This window comes from Meles meles, chromosome 2 (assembly GCF_922984935.1).
Source record: "Meles meles chromosome 2, mMelMel3.1 paternal haplotype, whole genome shotgun sequence".
NCBI lineage: Eukaryota > Metazoa > Chordata > Mammalia > Carnivora > Mustelidae > Meles > Meles meles.
The window spans coordinates 138,974,640-138,997,361 of record NC_060067.1 but is presented as its reverse complement, the minus strand read 5'-3'; positions in this window follow the sequence as shown (position 1 = coordinate 138,997,361).

Genomic DNA, 22,722 nt, shown 5'->3' with positions numbered 1-22,722 from the left:
TGTTACCAAGTCATTTTTGCATATTATTTAAAAATGTTGATTTTAAATTACAATAATTTTAAATATGTAGGAAACATTTTCAATTACATAGATTGTTTTCTTTTCAAGTTTTATTCATAGCCATGTCCTTCTAGGTCATTAACTAGAATTTCCAAATAACACTGATCAATGGCAATCTTGACTACCTATGTTCATTTTCTCACTGTCAGCAACTACACTGCTTCTGTATTCATATCTCCAAGTAAGAGGTGTGCAGAAATCAATTCAAGCAGCAACAATCTACACTGATCTGAGTTCCTACCCAGAACATCAAGTCACATCTCTAAGAATTATACTGAGTTTACTAATAACTCTTTCTCTGATATTTATGCCACTTCTCCCTTTGATCAATACTTCCTATTAAATGATGATAGTGGCCATTTATTTGTAATGATTTCAGTATTTCATCATTGGTTAGGAGGACTGTTATTTCTATTATTTTTATTATGTTCTTGGGCGAATTTTACATAAATCATTGCTAAACTTAAATGGCTCTCTGGCATTTTTTTGATATAACATATAATTTGTTTCACTTTAATTGTTGATGGAGTGTTAATGTTAAGTCTAACACTTGTCAGTAATGAGTAACCTGTGCTTTCTATCTGGAAACCTGTAATTTTTTTTTACATTATCCTTGGCAATTAGTAAGTTCATTAGGATAACTCTAGGGTGATAGAAGATTTGTTAAACAGCCTGGGCTCATTGACCCCATTTAATCTGTAGGCTGAATATATTACTAAGTTTAGATACATTTTCCTTGTTATTTGTAATATTTACTTCTCCTGCTCCAGCTTTTTTTTTTCTTATTTCTTTTATAAACATAGAATGTATTTTTATCCCCAGAGGTACAGATCTGTGAATCGCCAGTTTTACACACTTCACAGCACTCACCATAGCACATATCCTCCCCAATGTCCATAACCCCCTCCCCCTCTCCCAACCCACCTCCCCACACCAACCCCCAGTTTGTTTTGTGAGATTAAGAGTCACTTATGGTTTGTCTCCCTCCCAATCCCATCTTGTTTCATTTATTCTTCTCCTATCCCCCTAACCCCCCTTGTTGCATCTCCACATCCTCATATCAGGGAGATCATATGACAGTTGTATTTCTTCGATTGACTTATTTCACTAAGCATGATACCCTCTAGTTCCATCCACGTCATCACAAATGGCAAGATTTCATTTCTTTTGATGGCTGCATAGTATTCCATTGTGTATATATACCACCTCTTCTTTATCCATTCATCTGTTAATGGACATCTAGGTTATTTCCATAGTTTGGCTATTGTAGACATTGCTGCTATAAACATTCGTGTGCATGTGCCCCTTCGGATCACTAGGTTTGTATCTTTAGGGTAAATACCCAGTAGTGCAATTGCTGGGTCATAGGGTAGTTCTATTTTCAACATTTTGAGGAACCTCCATGCTGTTTTCCAGAGTGGTTGCACCAGCTTGCATTCCCACCAACAGTGTAGGAGGGTTCCCCTTTCTCCACATCCTCGCCAGCATCTGTCATTTCCTGACTTGTTAATTTTAGCCATTCTGACTGGTGTGAGGTGATATCTCATTGTGGTTTTGATTTGTATTTCCCTGATGCCGAGTGATGTGGAGTACTTTTTCATGTGTCTGTTGGCCATCTGGATGTCTTCTTTGCAGAAATGTCTGTTCATGTCTTCTGCCCATTTCTTGATTGGATTGTTTTTTCTTTGGGTGTTGAGTTTGTAATTTCCTTATAGATTTTGGATACTAGCCCTTTATCTGATATGTCACTTGTAAATATCTTCTCCCATTCTGTCAGTTGTGTTTTGGTTTTGTTAACTATTTCCTTTGCTGTGCAAAAGCTTTTGATCTTGATGAAATCCCAATAGTTCATTTTTGCCCTTGCTTCCTTTGCCTTTGGTGATGTTCCTAGGAAGATGTTGGATTGGAAGAATAAATATTGTGAAAATGTCTATGCTACCTAAAGCAATCTACACATTTAATGCAATCCCTATCAAAATACCATCCATTTTTTTCAAAGAAATGGAACAAAGAATCCTAAAATTTATATGGAACCAGAAAAGACCTCGAATAGCCAAAGGAATATTGAAAAAGAAAGCCAAAGTTGGTGGCATCACAATTCTGGACTTCAAGCTCTATTACAAAGCTGTCATCATCAAGACAGCATGGTACTGGCACAAAAACAGACACATAGATCAATGGAACAGAATAGAGAGCCCAGAAATAGACCCTCAACTCTATGGTCAACTAATTTTCGACAAAGCAGGAAAGAATGTCCAATGGAAAAAAGACAGCCTCTTCAATAAATGGTGCTGGGAAAATTGGACAGCCACATGCAGAAAAATGAAATTGGACACCTTCCTTACACCACACACGGAAATAGGCTCAAAATGGATGAAAGACCTCAATGTGAGAAAGGAATCCATCAAAATCCTTAAGGAGAACACAGGCAGCAACCTCTTCAACCTCAGCTGCAGCAACATCCTGCTCCAGCTTTTAACTTATCTGGAAATCCTATAGGGTCCTTTTTAGGTGTCCTGGTTCCTCTTTCTAATCTCTTATCTTTTCCTTTATAGATTTTCATTTTTGTCTATTTTTTAAAGGGTGAGTTAGAGGGACAGGAGTTTTGTTTTGTGTTTTGTGCATATGTGTTTTGATTTCTATTCTTTGTGTTTATTCTAAGTTGTGAAATATTTTCACTTGATTTTACCAATTAAAAACTCAGATAAGCAATGTTTAGTCTCATATTCCATTTATCTATTTAAAAAATTATCATCCTTTAAAAAATGTCCTTTTAGTCATCAAAGTTGTTGAACAGTTGTGTGTGTTAGGTATATATGTTTTATATTGATATCATTAAAGTTATTACTTTTTTGTTAAAACTCCAGATATATCTGTAAGAAAACCACCAGGTCTACTTATTGACTCTTATCTCTTTCCCTCAGATCACTTTTTGAATAGTAATTTTTCTTTAACAGATTATAATGTATGTTCCCCCATAATCACTTTTATGTTTCCTAATAAAAACAAATCAGTTTATTGACATTTCTAGAATAACAGAAAAAGTATTATTCTTAAAGAGGTAAAAGAGCAAACCTTCATCCATCATCTGAAGTATGGCTTGCCTCTGCTGGGAAAACCTGGTAGGCACACCACTGTTAACATGCACAAAACAACATTCAACATAGGGGCACCTGGGTGGCTCAGTGGTTTAAGCCTCTGCCTTTGGCTCAGGTCATGATCTCAGGGTCCTGGGATTGAGCCCCGCATCAGGCTCTCTGCTCAGTGAGGAGCCTGTTTCTCCCTCTCTCTCTGCCTGCCTCTCTGCCTACTTGTGACATCTCTCTCTGTCAAATAAATAAATAAAATATTAAAAAAAAAACATTCAACATAAAAGTTCCCTCCTTAGAGATGTCAGATGGGGGACTAGGGGATTCCAGCTCTTACACCCACACAGAAACATCCATTATAACTATGCATGTGGGAACTGAGAAGTACAGTAAAAAGATTCCTATATCCCATTATAGCAAAAATCAAGAATATATGCGCTGGAAAGGGTAAGAAGAACAGTTTCACTTTTTCATTATTCCTCTCCCCTATAGCAGCACAGCTCAGTGCCAAGAGAGACCCCTTAGCCTATGATTTCTCCCACAGGGGGAGGTAAGAAAGGAGTAAGTGTCTCATTGTGGAATAATGCTCAAGGGGCTCACTTCTGCCTGGTCCCACCCATATCACTGAGGAAACTGGCACGGCTAAACAGTCTTGTAGGAACTAGGAGTAGTGGAGTAGGATGGGAGCTCACAGCAAATGAGCATGAAGTTCAAAATCCACCGATGGAACCCTCAGATTCTAGCAAGGGTCCTGCCCATGAAGTCGATGAGATGTCTGACTTGCAATACTTACAAAACTGGCCAAAAGGCTCTCAGGAAATGGAACATCCAACTACTTCAGATAGTGCATACTCCCAGAATAGTGAATGAAAGCCTCTGCAGATGGTATGTATGAACCTTTAAGGGGATTTTGCAAGAACCTACAAATAGCATCAACTCGACTGCAGGTTTGGGAGAAGCACACAACATTGAACACTACAGGACACTACCTGGAGGGAGAATGGAAGGATCTCAGCACCTAGACTGACTTTGTAGGATTGAGAGAGGCACAATCCTAAGACTTACCTATTAAAAGGGAACAAGAGGAGCAGGGAAGGAACGTCCATAGAAAAAAATCTGAATAACTCTAAAAATCTCTAGCTGGGTGGACTAGTAATGTCTTTTACACCTGACGCTAGTTAGTAAAGACAAATTGGGGACAACTTCTTGAAATGTGAAGAGAGTAATTTAAATCTTCAAGGTACATGAAGAATCAAAACAAAACACCAACCAAAGAAACAAAATAAAGCTCCAGTGACTAACCCGACTAAAAGAGAGATCTGCAATAGCAACAGTAAACCCTTACCTATGAATAATTACTTTAGATATACATAGATTGCATCCTCCTGATAAACAAAGATGTGAAAATTCTCAACAAAATATTAACAAACCAAATTCAACAGCGCAGGAAATGTTTCAAAGACTATGAACAAGTGAAATTCATCCTGAGATGCCAAAGTAATTCAATATAAACAATCTGTAAATATAAAAGACTATTTATCAGAATGAATGGAAAAGGTCATATGATCATCTCACTAGCTATCATTAAAACAGTATGGAAATAGCATAAAAGTAGACATACATACCCAAGGATTAGAATAGAGAGCCAAGAAACAATTCACACATATATGATTAATTATCCCTTGACAAGGTTACCAAAAATACACCACTGGGAAGGCATGGTCTCCTCAATAAACGGTACTGGGAAAACTGACATCCACAATCCAAAGAATGAAATTGGACCCTTATCTCACAAAGTATACATAAATGAACTCAAAATGGATTAAAAACTAAATATAAGAACTGAAACCCTAAAACTCCTAGAATAAAAGAGAGAAAACTCTTTGACATTGGTCTTCACAACAAGTTTTTCATATAACAGCAAGAGCAGAGGCAACAAAAAATACCAACAAGTGGGACTACATTAAACTAAAAACTTCTATACAACAAAGGGAACAGACTCCAAGTTTTGATTTTGTGTTTTTAAGTTCCCCTATCACATCTTGAACAGTGTATTAGATTTAGAAAAGCCAAAATGATACAGAGAACAAGTGCAGAAAGAGAAAATGCAAGTCCTCATTTCTTTTTTTAAAAATTAATTTATTTATTTTTTCAGCAAAACAGTATTCATTGTTTTTGCACAACACCCAGTGCTCCATTCAATACGTGCCCTCCCTACTACCTACCACCTGGTTCCCCCAACCTCCCACCCCCGCCCCTTCAAAACCCCCAGGTCTATTTTCAACATTTTGAGGAACCTCCATGCTGTTTTCCAGAGTGGTTGCACCAGCTTGCATTCCCACCAACAGTGGAGGAGGGTTCCCCTTTCTCCACATCCTCTCCAGCATCTGTCATTTCCTGACTTGTTCATTTTAGCCATTCTGACTGGTGTGAGGTGATATCTCATTGTGGTTTTGATTTGTATTTCCCTGATGGCGAGTGACGTGGAGCACTTTTTCATGTGTCTGTTGGCCATCTGGATGTCTTCTTTGCAGAAATGTCTGTTCATGTCCTCTGCCCATTTCTTGATTGGATTGTTTGTTCTTTGGGTGTTGAGTTTGCTAAGTTCCTTATAGATTTTGGATACTAGCCCTTTATCTGATATGTCGTTTGCAAATATCTTCTCCCATTCTGTCAGTTGTCTTTTGGTTTTGTTAACTGTTTCCTTTGCTGGTTCCTCAAAATGTTGAAAATAGAACTACCCTATGACCCAGCAATTGCACTACTGGGTATTTACCCTAAAGATACAAACATAGTGATCCGAAGGGGCACGTGTACCCGAATGTTTATAGCAGCAATGTCTACAATAGCCAGACTATGGAAAGAACCTAGATGTCCATCAACAGATGAATGGATAAAGAAGAGGTGGTATATATACACAATGGAATACTATGCAGCCATCAAAAGAAATGAAATCTTGCCATTTGCGACGACGTGGATGGAACTAGAGCGTATCATGCTTAGTGAAATAAGTCAATCGGAGAAAGACAACTATCATATGATCTCCCTGATATGAGGACATGGAGAAGCAACATAGGGGGGTAGGAGATAGGAGAAGAATAAATGAAACAAGATGGGATTGGGAGGGAGACAAACCATATATGACTCTTAATCTCACAAAACAAACTGGGGGTTGCTGCGGGGAGGTGGGATTAGGGGAGGGGGAGCGGGCTATGGACATTGGGGAGGGGAAGCGAACCATAAGAGACTATGGACTCTGAAAAACAACCTGAGGGTTTTGAAGGGTCAGGGGTGAGAGGTTGGGGCAACCTAAGGGTTTTGAAGGGTCAGGGGTGGGAGGTTGGGGGAACAGGTGGTGGGTAATGGAGAGGGCACGTTTTGCATGGAGCACTGGGTGTTGTGCAAAAAGAACGAATACTGTTACACTGAAAAAATAAATAAAATGACAAAATCCCAGCAGAAAAAAAAAAAAAAAATAACCAGGTCGTTTTTCAGAGTCCATAGTTTCTTATGGTTCCCCTCCCCTTCCAATTTCCCTCAACTTCCTTCTCCTCTCCATCTCCCAATGTCCTCCATGTCATTTGTTATGCTCCACAAATAAGTGAAACCATATGATACTTGACTCTCCCTGCTTGACTTATTTCACTCAGCATAATCACTTCCAGTCCCATCCATGTTGCTACAAAAGTTGGGTATTCATCCTTTCTTTTTTTTTTTTTTTTATAAACATATAATGTATATTTATCCCCAGGGGTACAGGTCTGTGAATCACTAGGTTTACAAAGCTTTTGCACAGCAAAGGAAACAGTTAACAAAACCAAAAGACAACTGACAGAATGGGAGAAGATATTTGCAAACGACATATCAGATAAAGGGCTAGTATCCAAAATCTATAAGGAACTTAGCAAACTCAACACCCAAAGAACAAATAATCCAATCAAGAAGTGGGCAGAGGACATGAACAGACATTTCTGCAAAGAAGATATCCAGATGGCCAACAGACACATGAAAAAGTGCTCCACGTCACTCGGCATCAGGGAAATACAAATCAAAACCACAATGAGATATCACCTCACACCAGTCAGAATGGCTAAAATTAACAAGTCAGGAAATGACTGATACTGGCAAGGATGCGGAGAAAGGGGAACCCTCCTACACTGTTGGTGGGAATGTAAGCTGGTGCAACCACTCTGGAAAACAGCATGGAGGTTCCTCAAAATGTTGAAAATAGAACTAGCCTATGACCCAGCAATTGTACTACCGGGTATTTACCCTAAAGATACAAACGTAGTGATCCGAAGGGGCACATGCACCCGAATGTTTATAGCAGCAATGTCTACAATAACCAAACTATGGAAATAACCTAGATGTCCATTAACAGATGAATGGATAAAGAAGAGGTGGTATATATACACTATGGAATACTATGCAGCCATCAAAAGAAATGAAATCTTGCCATTTGCGACGACGTGGATGGAACTAGAGGGTATCATGCTTAATGAAATAAGTCAATTGGAGAAAGACAACTATCATATGATCTCCCTGATATGAGGATGTGGAGATGCAACATGGGGGGTTAGGGGAATAGGAGAAGAATAGATGAAGCAAAATGAGATTGGGAGGGAGACAAACCATAAATGACTCTTAATCTCACAAAACAAACTGGGGTTGCTGGGGAGGAGGTGGGGTTGGGAGAGGGGGAGGGGGTTATGGACATTGGGGAGGGTATGTGCTATTGTGAGTGCTGTGAAGTGTGCAAGTCCTCATTTCTTAAGATCCCTACATTTTCTTTCCTTATTTTAATTAAGACTTTTTAGAGTGGTTTTAGGTTCACAACAATATTGAGAGGGAAGTCACAGAGATTTCCAATATACTCTTCTTCCCACACATGCATAGCCTCCCTCATTATCAATACCTCCCACCAGAGAAGTACCTTTGTTACTATTGATGAAGCTACATTGACAAGTCCTAATCATCTAACCCATAGTGTGCATTATGGTTCACACAGTGTTGCACCTTCTTAGGGTTTGGAAAAATGCAATGTATGTCTCCAAAAAATTTATTTCTCCACCACTCAAAAAAATCCTCCATCTTCTTCCTATTCATTCCTCCTCCGACCACCAGCCCCTATAAGCACTGATTTTTTTTTGCTGTTTCCATAATTTTGCTATTCCAGGATATCATACAGTTGGATATGTATTCTTTTCAGATTGACTTCTTTCACTTAGTAACATGGATTTAAGTTTCCTCCATGTCTTTTCATGACTTGATAGCTCATTTCTTTTTAGTGCTGAATAATATTACATTGTCTGCATATACCATTGTTTGTCCATTCACTAAGTAAAGGATATCTTTATTATTTCCAAGTTTTGACAATCATAAATTTACTATAAACATTCAGATCCAGGTCTTTGTATCAATATAAATTTTCAGCTTATTTGGATAACTAACAAAAAGTGCAATTGCTGGATTATATATTAACTTTTATAAGAAAATATCACATTTCCTACCATTCCACCAGCAATGAATACAGTTCTTGTTATTCCTCATCCCCACCAGGATTTGGTATTGTCATTAGTCCAGATTTTGGCTACTCTAATAGTATATCATGGTATCTTGTTTTAATTTGCATTTCTCTGATGATGTGTAGAGTGGGGTGCATTTTAATATGTTAATTTCCCATTATAAATCTTCTTTGGAGATGTTTCTATTGAGTTTCTTGGCCCATTCCTAACAGAAAACTCAAACACAATAAAAATAACTCAATGTATATTTTGGTCAGAGTCATTTATCACATGTACCTTTTGCAAATAATTTCTCCCAGTCTGTGGCTTGTCATCTTTCTCTTGACACTGTCTTTTGTACAGAAGCTTGTAATTTTAATTCAGTCCAACATGTCTTTTTTTTTTCCACAGATGGTGTCTTTGGTGGTGATATATCTAAAAAGTCATCGTCATACCCAATGTCATTTTCTATGGTCTTTCATTTTATATTTGGGTCTAGGATCCAGTTTGAATTAACTTTTGTGAAGAGTATAAAATATGGGTCTAGACTTTTTTTTTTTTTTAATTTTCTAGCACCATTTGGGAAGCGACTCATTTTGCTTCATTGTATTGCCTTTGCTCCTTTGTTAAAAAATACACTGACCGTATTTATGGAGCTCTGTTTCTAAGCTCTCTTTTTTTCCAGTGATCTACAGATTCTTTTACAAATGCCACATTGTCTTGATCACTGTAGCTATATAAGTCTGGAAGTAAGGTAATATTGGTTCCCCAATTTTATTCTTCAATGTTGTGCTGTTTATTTGGGTCTTTTGCCTTTTTATATAAACTTTTGAATTAGTTTGTTGACAACCACAAACTAACTTGCTGGGATTTTAACTGATACTGCATTGAGTCTATAGATCAAGTTGAGAAGGACCGACATCCTGACAATATGGTCTTCTCCATGAACATGAAGCATCTCTCCATTTGTTTAGTTCTTTATTTTTGTCCGGTTTGTAGTTTTTTCTAGACTTAGATCTAATGAGTTATATATAAAATCTATATACCAGAGTTTTGGAGCGCTAATGTAAATGGTATTGTGTTGTAAATTTGATTCCACTTGTTCTGTGTTAGTATATAGGAAAATGATTATTCTTTCTTAATTAAGTTATTTGGTTCTTTTCAATATTTTGTCTTTCTTCAAATCTAAGCAAAAATTTATTAGCATTATGAAACTTTAGTTTTGTGCTCTAAACATTTATATTCTTTCATGTAATTTTTCTTTCTTACAACTATCTTCCATCATGTTTTTCTTTAGCCTTTCAATCTTTAAATCAGATATACACTTTACCTCTTCCATATACCTCCTGTTTACCTCTACTATATACCCATTTAAGAAGGTTTTAAATCAGCTTAATTTGCTAGAATAGTCTTCTTCATATCAAGCTATGTTTATGAATGCCATAATGTCCAGGGAATAAATTTTACTTATTTTAAGAGCTTTTAATTATTTTCATAAATCTGTTTTTTTTCAATATTCCACCCTCAGTTTGTTATATTTTGTTACCTCTCATTCATGATACTGTTTTATAGTAATTAGATACTTTAACAATATTTTGATGTGTATATTTGAAAACTGCTGTTTATCTTTCAATCCTTTTATTGTACATATTTATGACTTATTTTTATTATTTGTTTCTGAGTCAGATGTTGTCTGCCTTCTCTTGTAAGAATTCTTAAAATGCATAGCCTAAAAGAAGCCCACCTTCCTATTTTCTGTGCTTATAAGAAAATTTAAAAGATAGCTGTGTGTTGAACTTCTTATATTAGTTTTCCACTTAAATATTAGTTTTTTTAACCATAAAATTCTGAATTTTCTATTAAGCTTGTTGATATTTCTTAGCTTCTATTTACTTTCAACTGAGCATAAAATCTTGCAAATAATTCCATTAATTAGGTATTTCATATTTACCCCTTATATATATTTATATATCTCAAGTATATAATAAAATCAATTATTATTAAAAATAATTTTCAGTTTTTTCCAGGTTTAATTTACCTAGGATGGATTTTTTTGATAATATTTAATTGGAAATGAAGATAACTAGACATGAAACTGCAATATAAATCACAAATCATGGGGATATATAAGAGATTATTTTTATTGTATTCTTAAACCTTTGAGATATAACTAAAATAATAGGTTAGAGAGAGGAGGGAAAAAATCTATTTTACTTCACTTTATTAAAGAGGTTTCATTAAGCTTAAATGCATGAAAAAGATATATAATAATGCATAACATATGTTAATTTTAAAAGGAAATAATAGTATTATGGCCAATATTAGCAAAGTTTCCAAATCCTATTTTCTATCTGTAATTTTGACAGACTACTATGTTAAAATGCATTGTTAATAATTGTTTTCTTTACAAATTGTTTGTTGTTGTTGTTGTATTGTTGTTCTAAAAAATACTGTAATAACTACAGAACAAATCTACAAATTAAAATACAAATTATTATAAAAACTAAAAACAGCATAGAAGGATAATAATAGTAACACAGTTTTCTAAATGCCTATATAAAATCCCAAACTTATTCTCATTCCCTAACATAGGTTATTTTCAGTTATTATTGATGTTGTGGTTATAACTGATAGATTAGTAAGCAAAAAGTGCTAGTAAATAATATTGGCAAGATAAACTGCAACATTGCAGAGATTGAAGATTCTTCTATATTTTTGTTTAAGGATATCTTTTTCAAAAAATAAAAATTTCAGCTACAACTTGAATATATTAGATTTGGACAAGATGGAATGGTAAGTAGAAATACTGTTGACTCAAACAACATGGGAGCTAGGGGTAGTAGCATGCCACAGTTAAAAGTCCAGTTATAATTTTTCACTCCCCAAGAACTTAATGTTGACCAAAAGACTCACTAATAACAAATAGTCAAGTAACATATATTTTGTATTTATTGTAAGAAAGTAGCATACAACATATATATAGCTAAAGAAAATATTGTAGAATTATAGGGAAAATATGTTTACAGTACTATACTGTATTTATCAAACAAAAATCTCTGTTTAGGTAGGCCTGTGCAATTCAAGCCTGTGTTTTAAAGGGTCAGCTGTACACGTCATATTCATAAAACTACTAGTACACTATTTAGGTGGACAGGAGACAAGGAAAGCATTTTTTGGTTTTTCCTCTACTGCTTCTTCTCTTCCTCTTCGGTTATTCCTTACGTATTCTGCATCTCTTGTTTTCTTAATCATTTTGAATGTTGTCCCTATACATTTGTTCAGTTGCTTGTAAATTGCTTAGTACTTTCAAGGAAAACCAAAAATTGTCTATGTATTTGTCAAGGGGATCAAACAGTTGAGGGAGTATGTTGCCTACACAAAAGACTCAGATTTTTGGAGTAGATGCTGAGTTTTAATATTCTGCTGCTATAGCATGTAGTATTCTCAAAACGCCAATGATTTCAAGCATAATGTTTGTGTTTCTTAGGTCCTGATATGCTTACTTTTTTCCCCCGTCTACTCCTTTTATTGATTAGATACAGGCTTATTAAACTCTCCAGCAATAATTTTGGATTTGTCTATTTCTCCTTTGTATTTTAAAGTTCTCATGGTATGTGAACACACATTAAAATGGTTATGTGTTCTTAATTGGCCCTTTATCATATGTAATTTTCCAGAAACAAAGGGTGACATTATATAGAGATAAAAGTGCCATGCCAGTCTACCCAAAAAATATACCCACCCTTATTGTGTACATATAAAACAGAGTTGAAAAATATGTAAAGTAAAAACTGCTAGATCTAGAAAGAAAAACAAGAGCTGGACACTTCAATACTCCTTTCTCAACAATAGAACAACTGTACACTGACATTCAACTCAGCAGCATCAGCCAACAGATGGTAATTGATACAAAATACTCTCCACGCAAAAACAGAATAAGCATTCACTTCAAGTTCCCACATGCATGAAAACAGACCAAATGCTGAATTGTAAAACAAATCTCACTAAATCTACAGGAATTGAAATTATACAGAATGTTCCTTAGACAAAATGAAATCAAACTGGAAACCAATGTGAGAGGCAACAGAAAAGTCTCCAAACATTTGGCAACTAAGTATTACTTCTAAAAAAAATTCTTGTGTCAAAGAAAGAATTGCAAGTGAAATTAAAAAAAAAAAAGACATTGAACTGAATGAAAACGAAAATATCAAATTTGTAGAGCACAGTTAAAACAATATTGAGGAAAAAATTTATAGAACTATATACGTACATCAGAAAACATGCCTCTAATGAATAATTTATGCTTCCACCTCAGGAATAAAAGTAAAACTAACAAAAAATAAATAAAAGAAAGTAGATATTTGCAGCCATATCTTAATTAATCAATGAAATTAAGAAAAAAGAGATATATTAGTGAAACAAAGTTATTTTTTAAATCAATTTTTTAAAGATTTTATTTAGTTATTTGACAAAGAGATAGAGACTACAAGCAGGGGGAGCAGCAGGCAGAAGGAGGGGGAGAAGTAGGCTCCAAATTGGACACAGAGGCCAATGTGGGGCTCAATCCAAGGACCCTGGGATCATGACCTGAGCCAAAGACAGATGCTTAACCAACTGTGCCACCCAAGCAACCCTTAAAAATCAGTTGTCAAACTTCTAGCATAATTAACAGAGAAAGAGACAAATTATTAACACTTGTAATTAAAAAAATAAGACTACTGCAAGCTCTGAAAACATCAAAAGGATAATAAGGGAATACTAGGAATGATACTACACCCACAAATTTGACAAGTTATTGCAAAAACTCCCAGAAAAGAATCACTAGGCATAGATGGCTCTACTGTAGAAATTTACCAAATTTTTAAAGAACTACCACTACTTCTACAGAATATCATTGAGAAAACATGTAAAGAATGAACATTTAACAATTCATGTTATGGAGATGATAGGACCCTGACATCAAAATCAAACAAAACTAGTAAACACACACATCCCACAGGCTATGATTCATCATTACTGTAGATGCAGAAATTATGAAGTATTAACAAGTACATACATATATATAGACATAGATATAGATACAGATATAGATATATCATACACACACACACACACACACACACACACACACATACATACACACACACACACACACCATGAACAAGTTGAGTTGATTCCAGTGAAGGAAGGTTGGTTTATAAAAATCAATGTAATCCTCCATATTAACAGGGTGTTGAAGGAATCATATGATCATATCATTTGATGCAGTCAAAGTATTTGACAAAACCAATACCTATTCATGATAAAAAAAAATCTCAACATGACAGGAATAAAGGCAGACTTACTTGAAATTATAAAGAATAACTATAAATATCCTACAGGTACCATTATACTTATGAAATACTAAATGATTCTCCCCTACTATCAGGTACATCTACTCTCATCACTCTTATTCAGAATAGTGCTGGACATCCTAGCCTTTTTTAATGAGAGAAGGGAAAAATGGCATATAGATTGGAAGTAAAACTGTCCAAATTTTCAGGTGATATGATTGTCTACATAGAAAATCCTAAGGAAGAACCTCAAAAAAAAAAAAAATCATTAGAATAAGTGAGTTTGGCAAGATCACAGAATACAAGATAAATATACAAAGATCAATTGAATGTATCTCTACTATCTGAACATGCGGATGTCAGAATTACAAATACAAAACCATTTACAATTGCTCAGACAAATGAGTCTTAAGTATGAATTTAATAATCACATGTACAAAATTTGAATGCTAAAAACCACACAATACTAACCAAGCTAAAAAATTTGAATAAATGGAGAGAACTAATAAAAAGACAGACAGATCTTAAGGAGGAAGTTTATAGTAATACAGGCATAACTCAAAAAATAAGAAAATCTCAACCTAACACTACACCTACAAGAACTTGAGGGAAAACAAACAAACAAACAATGACAACAACAACAAAAACCTAAAACCAGCAGAAAGAGGTAATAAAAATTAGAGAAGAAATAAATTGCATAGAAACTAAAAACATAACATTGATTGATTAATAAACATAATAATAAACATAAAAACATAACATTCATTGATTAATGAAATCAAGCACTGTTTTTCTGGGGGAAAAATCAGTAAAATTGATAAATCTGTAGCTAGACTCAAGGAAAAAAAAGACTCAAAATCACAAATTAGAGGAGAAACAACAACAAACACCACAGAAATACAAACAACTATTACAGAATATTAGGAAAATCTATATGCCAAGAAATTGACAACCTAAAAGAAATGGAAAAATTCCTAGGAACATAACCTCCCAAAACTGAAACAAAAAGAAATAGAAAATTTGAACAGATTACCAACAACAAAATTCAATCAGTAATCCAAAAACTCCCAATAAACAGAAGTCCAGGACCAGACAGCTTCACCAAACATTTAAAGAAAATATGAATACTATTTTTCTCAAACTATTCCAAAAAATATAAAAGGAAGGAAAACTTCCAAATTTGTTCTATGAGGCCAGCCTTACCCTGATACCAAAGCCATATAAACACTCCATCAAAAGAGAGAACTACAGGCCAATAGCTCTGATAAGCATAGATGCAAAAATCCTCAATAAAATGCTAGTGAGCCAAATCCAATAATACATTTAAAAAAAATAATTCACCATGATCTAATGGGATTTATTCACGGTTGCAAGAGTGGTTCATTATTTGCAAGTCAGTGTGACACATCACATCAATAAGGATAAAACAATAGGATCAGTTCAATAGATGCAGGAAAAACATTTGACAAAGTACAATATCATTTATTATAAAAACCCTCAACAAAGTAGGTTCAGAGGGAAATACCTCAATATATAATAAAGAAAATCTATGAAAAACCCACAGGTAACATCATACTCAATGGGGAAGAATAGAGAGATTTTCCCATAAGGTCAGAACAAGACAAGGATGTCCATTCTCACCACTTTTATTCAACATAGTACTGGAAATCCTAGCCACAGCATTCAGACAATAAAAAGCATCTAAATTGTTAAGGAAGAAGTAAAACTTTCACTTTTTGCAGATAACATGTTACTATATGTAGAAAATCCAAGAGAGTCCATCAAAAAACTAATAGAACTAATAAATTCAGTAAAATCTCAGAATTCAAAACCAATGTACAGAAATTTGTTGCATTTCTATATATTAATAAAGAAATGGCAGAAATAGAAACTAAGAAAACAATCATATTTAAAATTTCACCAAAATAATAAAATACCTAGAAATAAATTTAGAAGATGAAAGATTTGTACTCCAAAAACTATAAAAAACTGGTGAAAGAAATTAAAGAAAACATAAAGAAATGGAAAGACATTTCTTGCTCATGGATTGGAAGGAAGAATATTATTAAAATGTCCATATGGTTAAATGTCTATTACATCTACAGATTTAATGCAATCTTTATGAAAATGGAGTTATCATATGATCCAGTAATTCCACTACAGGGTGTTTAGACAAAGAAAATAAAACACTAGTTCAAAAAGATATATGTCCCCCTATATTTATTTCAGTATGATTTACAGCAGACAAGATCTGGAAGGAACCCAAGTGTCTATCCATAAAAGAATGAATGGATACAACAGATGTGAACACACACACACACACACACACACACATGAATATTAGCCACAAAAAAAAAAGCATGAGATCTAGCCATCTGCAGCAACATGTTTGGACCTGGAGGTTATAATGTTAAGTGAAATATGTCAGTCAGAGAAAGTCCAATACCATATGATTTCATTCATGTGTGAAATTTCAGAAACAATGAAGAATAAAGAGTCAAACAACAACAACAATAAAATGGACTTAAATACAGAGAAGAGTCCAGTGGATGCCAAAGGGCAGGTAGGCAGGGTGAGGGGTGGAATAAAGGTGATCAAGAGTATATCTTGATGTGCACTGGTAATGCATAGAATTATTAAATCATACTGCACACCAGAAACTAGTATAATTGTGTGTTAAATATACTTCAATATTTTTTTAAAGTATATTTATCTGCTGAGGAAAGTGTCAGGTGTTTTTTTTTTTTTTTTGAATCACTAAATTATTTATTTCCTTGAGAGTACTTTTTTTTCTAATTTTGAGTTCCTGTGCACAGGAAGAAAACAGGATTTGGAAAAGAAATATGAATACTGTTTCTAATTATTTGAAATAGAGGGAAATAAATCAGCAGAGAAGTACATAGCAAGGTTAAAAATTGATAAGTGGGAGGTAATAATTCACAAGGTGAGAGGATGGGACCCAGAAAAACAAGTAATTCACCTTTAAATAAAGTATGGATGACTCATTTTCTTAGAAAATGTGTAACTGGAGATATAATCATAAAGGAGGAGGAAAAAATGAGAAAATTTATATGACAAATTTTTATTTTCTTGTTGAATTGATAGATTAACTTATTTACCAAGAACCACAAGGAGCAAGAAGTAATCAAGGGGTTCAGTCTTGTAAATAGGAGTTACAAACTAAAGATAAGGATAGTAGATGTAAAGTAGTAATGATAGAAATTTAGACTCTTGGATTCATTTGGAAGAAAGCACACCATTTTTTTTCCCTCCCCCACCCCCTGTTGTAGCTTATTAGTGCTGTTAGGTAAAAAAGGGAATCAGGGGTTTCTTCATCAAAGTCACCAGTCCTTCATAAGAATCCTGCTTAAGACAAACCCCCCCCCCAAAAAAAAAACCTCTTGGGGCACCTGGGTGGCTCAGTGGGTTGGGCCGCTGCCTTCGGCTCAGGTCGTGATCTCGGGGTCCTGGGATCGAGTCCCGCATCGGGCTCTCTGCTCACCAGGGAGTCTGCTTCCCTCTCTCTCTCTCTCTCTCTCTCTCTCTCTCTGCCTGCCTCTCTATCTACTTGTGATCTCTCTCTGTCAAATAAATAAATAAAATCTTTAAAAAACAAACAAACAAAAAAAAAACCTCCTATTTATTGTCAAGCATGAATTGAATTTGTCTTTGGGGTTATCTTCTTTTTTTCCTGTTTTCTCATTTAAAATGTCTTCTGGTTATGCGAAGTTAATGCAATATACAGCATGGTGAGATTCAGATCAATTAGGAAATAAAATTGTGTGATCCTGAGAGAAGTTATCTTCTTTTGGACTGGACACTATTTTATGTTAAGTACATTACAGTTTCCTCTGACCAGAGCCTTCCAATGGAAGGCTGTTTAGGAGTAGGTGCTCTGAGCTAAGGAAAGTGCAGTTACAAAGTCATGGACCTGGAGGCTACGTTCTAAGGAGAACAGAAAACATGCTAGAAGGTGATAGAGGGGATTTCTGGTTTTCTTTTCAGGTTTTTTTTCTTATTCTGTGCTGTAATTCCTTCCAGGAAAACTTCATTATACAACAAAACTCAGCATTGGTCTTGTATTAACTGTGACTAGAGAATAATGAAAGAGATCTGTCAGTGTCTGGGACAGAGTGCATCAGTGAGAGAGAGCTTAGAACATCCTTTAGGAAGGGGCTTAGCGCGCTTTCAGATGATTGCAGTGCAGTGCTCCTAGTAGTTAAAATAAGAACGAATGTGCCACACAGATTATAAACAATCTATACTTCAAAAATCTTCAGAAATAGTTTGGTGGAAACTGAGTTTTATATAATAAATTAGCAGTAGCTTATCCCATAATCAGTGAGGTAATGGCACCTCCAAAAGCAAGGTAATCTCAGATGGCCATAAAATTTCAGGATATGTTGAAAGTAAAAAAAAATAACCAACTTATGACTATGTTGCCAATGAACTTTTCCAATATCTTATAATCAATATTAATAAGTCAATCTATAATGTCTTTAGAATTTAAGTAATTTCCAATGGTATTACTCACTCCCTAGTTGCTTTAGGGAGACTCACATTCTATTGAGGAAATAGGTTATAATTTTTATAACTATCTAGATATCTTAATTAGTAGTTAGACTTCTTCACATTCACAAATATATGTGAATTCATTATCAAAATATCTTTTTTTTTTTTTAAATTTATTTGACAGACAGAGATCACAGGCAGGCAGAGAGAGCGAGAGAGGAGGAAGCAGGCTCCCCGCCAAGCAGAGAGCCCGATGCGGGGCTCGATCCCAAGACTTTGGGATCATGACCTGAGCCGAAGGCAGAGGCTTAACCCACTGAGCCACCCAGGCGCCCCTCATTATCAAAATATCTTAATTTGAAGAGAGCTTTATAATTGTCTTATAACTGATCATAGGCTTGAGTTATTAAAATTATTTATGATGAAGAGAAAATATAATTAAGTCTAACTCAGACCACCTTAAAAATGTTCAATTTCATTCCTACTCCAAAAGTGCAGTTATTTCTCAAAAGGAACAGTTAATAACTGGTTACTATCCCATTGCATAAGGATAAGGAACTTTTTTTTTCCAAATTAGTTTATATGACAGACAGGAAAGGTGAGACTGGACCATAGGACATAGAAAAGGAGTTCCAACTTAGTATGCTGTTGAAATGTATTCTTCAAATGACCATCTACTCACTAGGAATTTTATTATTTTAATAACAAATATTTTTCTCCAGTTGGAATTCTAGAAGTTTCAAAAATCCATTTATTCCAAATGATATTCCATAACTTCTAGTATCTCTATCTACAAACATTCTATGGCATTATAACTTACATGCTATATAATCGAGAAATACAAAAGAGTATTTCTTCAGAGAAGTGCTTTTAAAATTAAAAGAATGTATGGTAGTAAAGCTTATGGCATAATATAGAGAACATCAGAATCTGCACCAAACTTTGAGTCCAGTTCTCACAAGACACTCTAATGAACTGTATAAATGGATGTTTATAAAAACTGTACTTTATAAAAGCTATAGTATATAGAGTTTTTAGAGCAAGAATTTAGGTGTTATATAGAATTTATGAGGTAATTTAAGAAAGTAAAACCATTAGCTCATTGATTCTATCAATATTTTAGATCCCTCCTTTTGGTTTAGCACCAGTGCTAAGAATTGGAAAAATGTTGAACAAAACCAGATATGATCTCGGCCACTATGGAGCATACAATCTTGTAAAGTAGGCAGATATTGATCAAGTGTTCAGCAGCTATATATGAAAATCCAAAGGTGATAAATGCATTGAGAAGATTTCTGATGCTATTAATGCTTCTAAGAGGGGAATTTGAGCGAGCCTTGCAATTTCTTTTTATATTATATAATTTCAAGACAATTAAAAGCTCTAGGAGTTTAACAAGAATCTCTTTCTCTTTGCTCTTACATATTTTTCTTTCTTTCTCAACTCTGACTCTAGAAGAAAACATACCATTTATGCAGTCTATTCTATTTTAAATATGTTCTTGCTTAAAGTTACAACAGTGGTGGATGGATTTGTTTTATGAACCATAGTAGAACATTTACTTAAATTTACTCTATCTTTCTGCTGCAGTGTCTATTCCATCTCATATATTTCTCCATTCAAATTGCTTTCTCAGAAACAGGAAATAAGTGCTCTTTACCAGACCTAATTGTACTTGTCAGAAGAAAACTGCGTTGTTGTTACAAAAATTGTCAGACCAAATTAAGTCATAGAGAATGTAATAATTCATTTGGGAAATACTCTTAAAATTTGCTTCATTTTCTGTAGTTTAAAATAATTCTAAAAAATATTGTACTCTTTAGAAAATGTATGAACACCATAAAGGATGACAGTTTTGTAAAAAGCTGTCTCTAGCTAAATGTTACCTACTTCCAGACTTGAAAACAAATAAATAAACAGTATATTAAAGATTGATATAAAATTTATCTTTGACTGCCATATAAACATCTTAGTAATGTGACGCCTTTAGAAGGTATGCTCAAATTCTCTGCCAAAAAAGTTTGTGAGAAAATATAATTAAATGTCTGACACCACATTTTCATCACAAATTCTACATTCACATTTATCACTGGACAGAAAATATAGTGAAATATGAAAAATGATTAAATCTTTTCCAATTTCACTGTTCCAAATTACACATTAAGAATGGAGGATACTAACATAGACACCTTAGAACCAAATACAATATTTTAAGGCTATAATAAATTACATATTCATATAAACTCTAAGTTGATATTTTTATTAAAAGATATTGTTATTAAAACTCAAAAACAGCATTAAAGACAATCTTCCAAATGTTTACTTTTGTGTTGCTACATATTAGTTTAAATGAAAAGAGTTAGAGAGGCAGCAAAAAAAGAGCAGTAGAACATAATATGGGGGCTAAATAACTGGAGTTGAATTCTGCTTCTTCTACTTACTAGCAATACTAAAACAAATATAGCCCATATACTTGAATCTTGGAACAATGAAAACAGTAAGATAAAATAAAATAATAATAATAAAGGTTAGAATACTAAAGCAAGCAACTATACTAATTATACTAAAGTCAGTATAAACCATCTCTGAGCCTCAAAAAATTTAAAAAAAAAAGGGAGAATAATAATGGTTATCTTTCTGGACTATGGAAATGTAAACATAATACTTTTCTTTAAAGATTTATTTATTTGAGAGCACATGTGATAGAGAACACATGAGAGGGGCAGATGGAGTGGGAGTAAGAGAGAATCCCTAAGCAGACTCCCCACTGAGCATGGGGACCCTGAGATCTAAACCAAGATTTAAACCTGAGCCTAAACCAAGAGCGAGACTCTTAACTGACTATGCCACCCAGGCACCCCAAAGATAATACATTTAAAGTGCCCCAAATAGTACTTGGTACATATAAAAAGGCAAGAAAAGGTGGATTTTCCTTGTTCAACAATGTTATCTAAAAGAATTTTGATAAAAACTTGAGTAGTTAAATCATTTCAGGATATTAGGACCTGAGATTTATGCTGGTGATATCTTTAAATATCAGTCATGATCAAAGTACCAATCTTTTCAAAACATTGAACATTGTATTATTTTCTCCAACATTATATTATAAAAAATAAAACATATAGAAAAGTTGAAAGAATTTTACAGTAAGCATTCACAAGCTACTACTTAGATTCTATAATTAACATTTTATATTTTGTCATATATTTATCTATCCATCTGTTAATGCAGCTTATATTTTTATGCATTTTGGAATAATTGCACATCTCTGTTCTTCTCCCTGAATATCTCAGCATGCATGTCATATAGATATCCATATTTGTTTACAGGTTTTTTTACATAAAACTTAGATATAATAAAATGCAAATCCTAAGTGCACATTTACATTTTGACAAATGCATACATCTGTATATCCCAAACTCCCCAAAACATAACCATTACTACCTCTCCACAAAGTAAAACACTTTAAATACAAGATTCTTTAGTCATCTTGTGAATCAAATTAGAAGAATTATGCATTGATTAAAATTCATATTAGAAATGTATTAAAAATACACTAAAAGTCTTGAAATTCTTAACTGTGACAACTGGAGATAACAGAAAATGGAGACATTATTATGAAGAGGGGCCTACATACAAAGATGAGAGTTGATAGGAAAACCATTCACCCAAGAATGAGACGGTACTGACTAAATCGTGCAGGATGGGATCATTTTAAGTCCAGGAATCAGAATTCAAAGAACATGAAATCATTGGATATATTTGTGTATTCAATGACAATATGTATTCACATTCATGTGTACATACTTGGTACTTGTATGTCTCATTCAAAAAGTGAACACTTCGATTTTATTATTAAGAAACAAATTTAGATGCAACATGTCAAGCTGAATTAGGATGAAAGAGAAAAAAAATAATAAAATAAATAAACCAAAAAATTAAAAACAAATCAAAAAGATTTGAGAAACAGGTTTTGTTTTCTTTTCCATTCTGAGTTCTCTATTTCTAACCAATTTCAAGAGACAGATGACTGCAACTAAGTAGCTTCCTAAAAAGTTGACGCTTTTTTGGGACACCTGGGTGACTCAGTCATTTAAGTGTCTGCCTTCAGCTCAGGTCATGATCCCAGGGTCCTGGCATTGAGCCCCGCATCAGGCTCCTTGCTGAGCAGGAAGCCTGCTTCTCCCTCTGCCTACCACTCTCCCTGCTTGTGCTCTCTCTCTC